Source organism: Piliocolobus tephrosceles, chromosome 21 (genome assembly GCF_002776525.5).
Source record: "Piliocolobus tephrosceles isolate RC106 chromosome 21, ASM277652v3, whole genome shotgun sequence".
Lineage (NCBI taxonomy): Eukaryota > Metazoa > Chordata > Mammalia > Primates > Cercopithecidae > Piliocolobus > Piliocolobus tephrosceles.
In genome coordinates, this window is record NC_045454.1 from 2,109,480 (window position 1) to 2,117,268 (window position 7,789).

Genomic DNA, 7,789 nt, shown 5'->3' on the forward strand with positions numbered 1-7,789 from the left:
ATTTATTTATTTTTTTGAGACGGAGTCTCACTCTGTTGCCCAGGCTGGAGTGCAGTGGCATGATCATGGCTCACTGCAACCTCTGCCTCCCGGGCTTAAGCGATTCTCCTGCCTCAGCCTCGTGAGTAGCTGGGACTACAGGCATGTGCCACCACGCCTGTCTAATCTTTGTATTTTTAGTAGAGACAGGGTCTCACCATGTTGGCCAGGCTGGTCTCGAACTCCTGACCTCAGGTGATCTGCCCACCTCAGCCTCCCAAAGTGCTGGGATTACAGGCGTGAGCCACCGCGCCCAGCCTAAAATGAATTTTTAAATGTTGTGGGTCGCTAAGGGTATCGTGGGCCCTAGGCACTGTATCTACTACTGTGTGTAATGCATAAGTCAGCCCTTTCTGTCCAGGTTTCCTAATTTGCAAAATGAGAATGATGATAAAACCTACTTCACACAGTTGCTACGATGATTAAAGAAGTCATTATATGTAAAGTATTTTGGACAACGTATGGCACACAGTAGGTGCTATGGGTTAGCTATAATAATTACTACCATTTGGCACTCCCACTAGCAATAAATAGGGACCTCTGTTGCTTAACATTCTTTTTTTTTTTTTTTTTGAGACGGAGTCTCGCTCTGTCGCCCAGGCTGGAGTGCAGTGGCCGGATCTCAGCTCACTGCAAGCTCCGCCTCCCGGGTTTACGCCATTCTCCTGCCTCAGCCTCCCGAGTAGCTGGGACTACAGGCGCCCGCCACCTCGCCCGGCTAATTTTTTGTATTTTTTAGTAGAGATGGGGTTTCACCGCGTTAGCCAGGATGGTCTACATCTCCTGACCTCTTGATCCGCCCGTCTCGGCCTCCCAAAGTGCTGGGATTACAGGCTTGAGCCACCGCGCCCGGCCAGCATTCTTACCAATATCTGATAGTCAAACTTTAAAATGTTCAGTAATCTCTTGGGTGTGAAATAATTTCATTTCTTTTTTTTTTTTTTTTTTTATTTTTTTGAGAAACAGCCCAGGCTGGAGTGCAGTGGCGTGATCTCAGCTCACTGCAACCTCCGCCTCCCTGATTCAAGCAAATCTCCTGCCTCAGCTTACCGAGTAGCTGGGACTACAGGCGCCCACCACCATGCCTGGCTTTTCTGTATTTTTGGTAGAGACGGGGTTTCATCATGTTAGCCAGGATGGTCTCGATCTCCTGACCTCATGATCCGCCCGCCTCACCTCAGCCTCCTGAAGTGCTGGGATTACAGGCGTGAGCCCTTGCGCCTGGTCTATTTCTTACTGAGAAGCTCTCTATTAAAAGAGATCATTTATAGCACACAGAACTCATCCCCCAGTTTCCCTTTTTTGAGAGCTGGAAGTATGTCATCTCTGCATCCCTATAGAGAAGGCACGCATATGCCTCAGTGAGTGTTTGGTGAATGAACGAGTGAGAAATTGAATTCATGCAGGTAGAAGAATTTTGTACCAGAGCTTAAGGCTATTGAGTATTTTTTTTTCCCTTTTTTTTCCCTCCCTAACCCCACTAAAGCTATTAAATATTCATAGAGGAGAGCACTACTTAGTGGAATTACCATAAGCTTTCAAATCAGGCAAACCTGGGTCCATATCCATTTATCCACTTGCTGTGTAACTCTGGACAAGCCACGTCCCCTCTAAGTGTCTAGCTGACATCTACAAAGTGGGTACCATAAGGCCATTTGGCAGGGTTGTAGTTAGAATGCCACCGATTGAGAATGCTGAAGGTGTATGTGATGCTTGGAACCAACTGGTGCTCAATAAATGTGGGTTCTGGCTGGGAATGGTGACCCCATCTCTACTAAAAATACAAAAATTAACATGCACAGTGGAGCAAGCCTGTAGTCCCAACAACTTGGGGAGCTGAGGCAGGAGGATGGCTTGAGCTTGGGAAGTTGAGGCTGCAGTGAGCCAAGATCATGCCACTGCACTCTGGCCTGGGTGACAAAGTAAGACCCTGTCCCAAAAAATAAACATAAAATAAATATAAAATTTTAAAATTTAAAAACAAATCTGGGTTCCTTGCCTTTTCATCTGTTGTCTGGTTTCTGAGTCCCTCAGTGCCTAGCATAACACTAACAGACTACTGCATGACTCGAGGCCAGAAGCCCTGCCACAGGGAGCCATTAGAAAATTGCAGGAAGATTTTAGTGGGGCGAGGTGGCGGGTGCCTGTAATCCCCGCTACTTGGGAGGCTGAGGCAGGAGAATCGCTTGAACCGGGGAGGCGGAGGTTGCAGTGAGCCCAGATAGCACCATTGCACTCCAGCCTGGGAGACAGAGCAAGACTCCATTTAAAAAAGAAAAAAGAAAGAAAAGAAAAGAAAAGAAAAGAAGGAAGGAAAGAAAAGAGGGAAAAGAAAAGAAAATGAAAAAGAAAAAGAAAATGGCAGGAAGAGTCTTGGACTTGGAATCAGAAGATTTGCCTCGCTTCTTTCCATCTCTACCTTCCTGTAAAACCTGAGCACTTCACTTCTCACGGAGTCTAGATTTCCTGCCTTTTAAAAGAAATTGGCTGACAGAGTTAGCTAGATGGCTCTGCAATTCCTCTCCCTTTCATTTTTCTATGTACCCAAGAAAACTGAAATATACGTTCACACAAAAACTTGTAAACAAATGCTTGTAGCAGTATTATTCATAACAGCCAAAAAGCAGAAATGACCCAAATGTCCATAAACAACACGTAGTGTATCCATAGAGTGGAATATTATTTGGCCATAAATGAGTAAAATACTGATCTGTGTGACATGGATGAACCTTTAAAACATTATGCTAATTTAGAGGCTGGGAAGGGTGTGTGGTGGAAGCGGGGATAAATGAAGGTTGGTTAATGGGTACCAACATCCAGCTACATAGAAGACATACTTTTTTTTGAGATGGAGTTCTGCTCTTGTTGCCCAGGCTGGAGTGCAGTGGCGCAATCTCGGTTCACTACAACCTCAGCCTCCTGGGTTCCAGCAATTCTCCTGCCTCAGTCTCCTGAGTAGGTGGGATTACAGGTGCCCACCAGCACGCCCGGCGAATTTTTGTGTTTTCAGTAGAGACGGGGTTTCACCATCTTGGCCAGGCTGTTCTAGAACTCCTGACCTCGTGATCCACCCGCCTTGGCCTCCCAAAGTCCTGGGATTACAGGTGTGAGCCACTGTGCCCACTCTGTATATTGCAAAGTAGCTAGGAGAGAGCACTTAAATGTTCCCAACACATAGAAATGATGAACACTCAAGAATGGTGGTTACCCCAAATGCCCCGATTTGATTGATCATTACACATTCTATGCGTGTAACAAATACTCATGTGTACCCCAAACTATGTAAAATATTATGTCAATAAAATAAAATTTAAAAATAGATTAAGTGAAAAAAGCCAGGCACAAAAGACCACATATTAGAAGACTATTAATACCAGAATAGGGTAATCTGTAGCGGCAGAGTGTAGCTTTGTGGTTCCTTAGGGTGGGTGGGGATAGAGAGTTGGAGGGAAGGAAGTATAGAGGAGTGATACCTAAAGGGCATGGGATCTCTCTTTGAGGTGATGAAAGTGTTCTAACGTTGACTATCATGATATTTGCACACAACTATGGTATACTGACTATTGAATTATACACTTTAAATGGGTGAGTTGGGTGGGGTTCAGTGGCTCATGCCTCTAACTCTAGCACTTTAGGAGGCAGAGGCAGGAGGATCCCTTGAACCCAGGAGTTTCAGACCAGCCTGGGCAACACATCACCACAGCCGTCTCTACCAAAAACAAAACAAACCAAACCAAAAAACAAAAGTAAAAAGAGCCCGGCGGAGCGGCGCATGCCTGTAGTCACAGCTACTTAGCAGGTTGAGGTGGGAGGATTACCTGAGCCCAGGAGGTTGAGGTTGCAGTGAGCCATGACCATGCCACTGCAATCCAGCCTGGGCAACAGAGCAGCCAGACCCTGTCTCAAAACTAACTAAATAGGCCAGGCATGGTGGCTCACGCCTATAATCCCAGCACTTTGAGAGGCCAAAGCGGGTGGATCACCTGAGGTCAGGAGTTCCAGACCAGCGTGGCCAACATGGTGAAACCCTGTCTCTACTAAGTAAATAAACAAACAAATAAATAAATTAGCCAGGCCCATGTGGTGGCGCACGCCTGCAATCCCAGCTACTCGGGAGGCTGAGACAGGAGGATTGCTTGAACCCAGGAGGTGGAGGTTGCAGTGAGCCAAAATTGGGCCACTGCACTCCAGCCTGGGCAACAGAGTGAGACTCCATCTCAAAAAAACTACAAAGAGGCCGGGCACAGTGGCTCAAGCCTGTGATCCCAGCACTTTGGGAGGCCAAGACAGGAGGATCATCTGAGGTCAGGAGTTTGAGACCAGCCTGACCAGTATGGTGAAACCCCATCTCTACTAAAAATTAGTAGAAACCCCATCTCTACTAAAAAAATTAGCCAGGCATGGTGGCGGGTGCCTGTAATCTCAGCTACTCAGGAGGCTGAGGCAGGAGAATCCCTTGAACCTAGGAGGCAGAGGTTGCAGTGAGCCGAGATCACACCACTGCACTCCAGCCTGGGTGACAGAGCAAGACTCCATCTCAAAATAATAATAATAACAATAATAATAATAATTGGCTGAATATGATGACCTTTCAGGATCAAACTGTAGATGCTATTTAAAAACTATAAACCTGGTATGGTAAGTATGTGGATGTTCACTAAGGAATTCTTTCAACTTTTCTATATATTTGAAATTTTTCATAATCAAATGTTGGTGTGGGAGCCTGTAGACTGTTTTTGTAATCTGAATTTTGAAAACCTCAAATCAATTCCATGATAATTCTCATGATACTGTAAGTTCCGTGAAGGTAGACACCATGTTCACATGTTCACCTCCCATATCTCTGGCGTTCACACTAGTGTCTGGGAGTATTCAGATATTCAATACACACGAATTGAATTAGTGAATCAACACATAAATGTATTGAATGTGAAATGAATAAAGAGAAGAATAAGTAGCTCGTAACAATGACCGTCTGAAGTCCTACGCCAATAGTAATCCTCAGAGATCGTCCTCAAACCTTCCTGTTCGATCTGCAAAGTAACAACAACATTAACAATAATAGCTAATATATATTGAGAGCTCACTGACTGTGAGGGGGGGCAGGTCCAGATTTTGCAGAAAGCAAAGCTTATCCAATTAAGAAAAAGAGTACTAAGCCAAAAATACAAAATAAGATACGCAAGCGAACATTTAGCACGAGAAAATAAATCCCACCTAATGACATTTGCAAGATGATAATTACCATATGCAACCTCCAATTATAAAGCATACAAGACATTTTTATTAATTTACAGCCTTACACAGCTCTGTAACACTTTCCTGCCTGCATCCTTCGATCTGTACTTCATAGCACAACAATTTACAGTTTAAGCAAGTTTTATTTCAGATTCAGGACAGTTGCAGATTTAGTACGGTCAAGTTTGGGAAAATCAAAATCACGTTTCTTTCAGGTATGAATTTAAGTTTACAAGGCATGGCAAACTTTTTTGAGCAGTGGCTAATCTTAAATATTCTTTGAATTGTGGACAGCCATCAGGTAGAGAAGTGGTCGTGTCCGCGAGGAGCTTAGGAAGCTTAAGCTTTGTTAGCTTCGTGGTAAACCCACCTGCAGAGCTACGTTTAACGACTTTTAAGGGAAAGAATAATATCCGCTTTGCTACACGAAAGGGGGAATCCTGATAGGTAAGACTGGACTCCGGCTTGGAGCCGGATTGTGGGGGCCCTCCACGCCTCTCTCAGGACCCTTCTTGTCGCTACCTACCCCGCCTATCTTCAAACAGAAAAACACGGAGGTTCCCAGAACGGAGAGTCGGGAGCCCCGGTTGGCTCCTGGCTGGTTCCGAGCGAGTTCCTCCCTATTCTAGCGCCTGAGGTTTTCGTCTGTGTGATGAGGTGGGCACGTCCCGATCTCCCCGTCGGTTCCCAGCGCTGTCAGAACAAAAATGAACGAGAGACAGGAAGCCCCTCTGCGGAGAGTGATCGTTTGGGGAGTTGTGGGGAGGAGGGGTCCCCACTTACTGAAGGGGGTGGGGTGGGTCAGAGCGGAGAGCGGCTCCTTCCTCTCGGAGCCTTGTGTTTCCAGCCGGACCGTTTTCGCAAAGGGCCCTTTTTCCCAGGGACTCTTCCCAGAAGTCACGGCCCGGGCCTTTCCTAAAAGCACTCTCACTGGCCGCCGTTTCCTCTCGGCTGGACCAGAGAGGCAGCTCAGATAGCCGACCCAACCCGCCTAGGACCCGCTGGCTCCAGTGCTGAGGAGCTTAGAGAAGGAGAAGTTGTAACAAGCCGGACGGCTGGGCCTGGGGAGAGAGGGGGAACCATAGAGAGGCGGGCGGGTAGAGGGGCCAGTGTGGGAGTGCAGACGAGAGGAAGCCTGCGGGTAGATGGGCAAGAAGGGAAAACCCTAGAGACGCGGGGCGGCTAGACGGGCTGTCATGAGCGAGATGCAGTGTGGGGCGGGCCGCTGGCCTCCGAAGGCGGGAACGGAAAACGGATCTCCTTGGGTTGAGGGATGTTGGCATGTTGGGAGGACTTTAGTCTCAGTCCAACGCTACCAGCGTGCCCTAGAGCTGTGAAGTCTTTAGTCAGCGTCATATTATTTGTCACTTGTAAAACAGGAATGATTCTGTTACCGCTCAGGGTGATGAAATAAAATCATGTATGAAAGGACCAAGCATAATGCCTTTGCACAGACAATGTGGGACACCTGGGAACGGCTGCTAGTATTATTTTCCCACTCTGAAGTTCTGCAGCTCTGAAGTTCATCAGGGAATTAAAACCAGGCACTCGTGCATTGAGAGAGAGAGAGAGAGATCTGAGGATTCCCATATAATCACTCTCAAGGCGTCTCCGTCTCTAAAGCCTCGTCCCTAGCTCAGACCTCATTCTTTCTCATGTGGGTCACAGTATCAGCCAGCCTCCTCCTCCCTTCCCTAGTCTCGCAGCTCCCAACTCAGCCGCTTAACATACACAGACAGATCCCTTTGGTTGGTTTGTTCCGTTTGAGATGGAGTCTCGCTGTGTCGCCCGGGCTGGATGCAGTGGCGCAATCTCGGCTCACTGCAAGCTCCGCCTCCCGGGTTCACGCCATTCTCCCGCCTGAGCCTCCCGAAAAACTGGGACTACAGGCGCCCGCCACCACACTTGGCTAATTTTTGTATTTTAGTAGAAACAGGGTTTCATCATGTTGGCCAGGATGGTCTCCATCTCTTGACCTCAGGTGAGCCACCCGCCTCGGCCTCCCAAAGTGCTGGGATTACAGGCGTGAGCCACCGCGTCCGGCCAAGTCCAGGTTCTTTAGTCTGGTAGTTGTGGATGTCTCTACCAGCATCGTCCCCTGCTTGGTCCATTGTGCGTGCTCTGTTGCCCTGAAAGATGGACAGTTCTTTAGGCTCTTTCAGTCCTGGCTTTTGTACCCACTTCCCCATCTTGGCTAACTCTCTTGTGTTCTCCAAGACAACTCGGATGTCACACTGGAAAACCTTTCCAATTCTATTCCTCTCCCCTGCTGAGTCAAGTGGCCCTTCTGGCCTCTTGCACCTGTCATTGCACTTATGACCCTTCATTATAATTGCCTGTTTACCTGTCTACTTCTGGAGACCTGTCTGTCCAGTATGGTTATGTTACTAGCCACATGTGGCTTGAAATTGCATTAGGCCAAATTGAAACATGCTGTAAGTGGAAAATAGACACTAGATATCCAGGATTTAGTACAACGAAAATGAATGTAACACAACTCAGTAATTTTTTT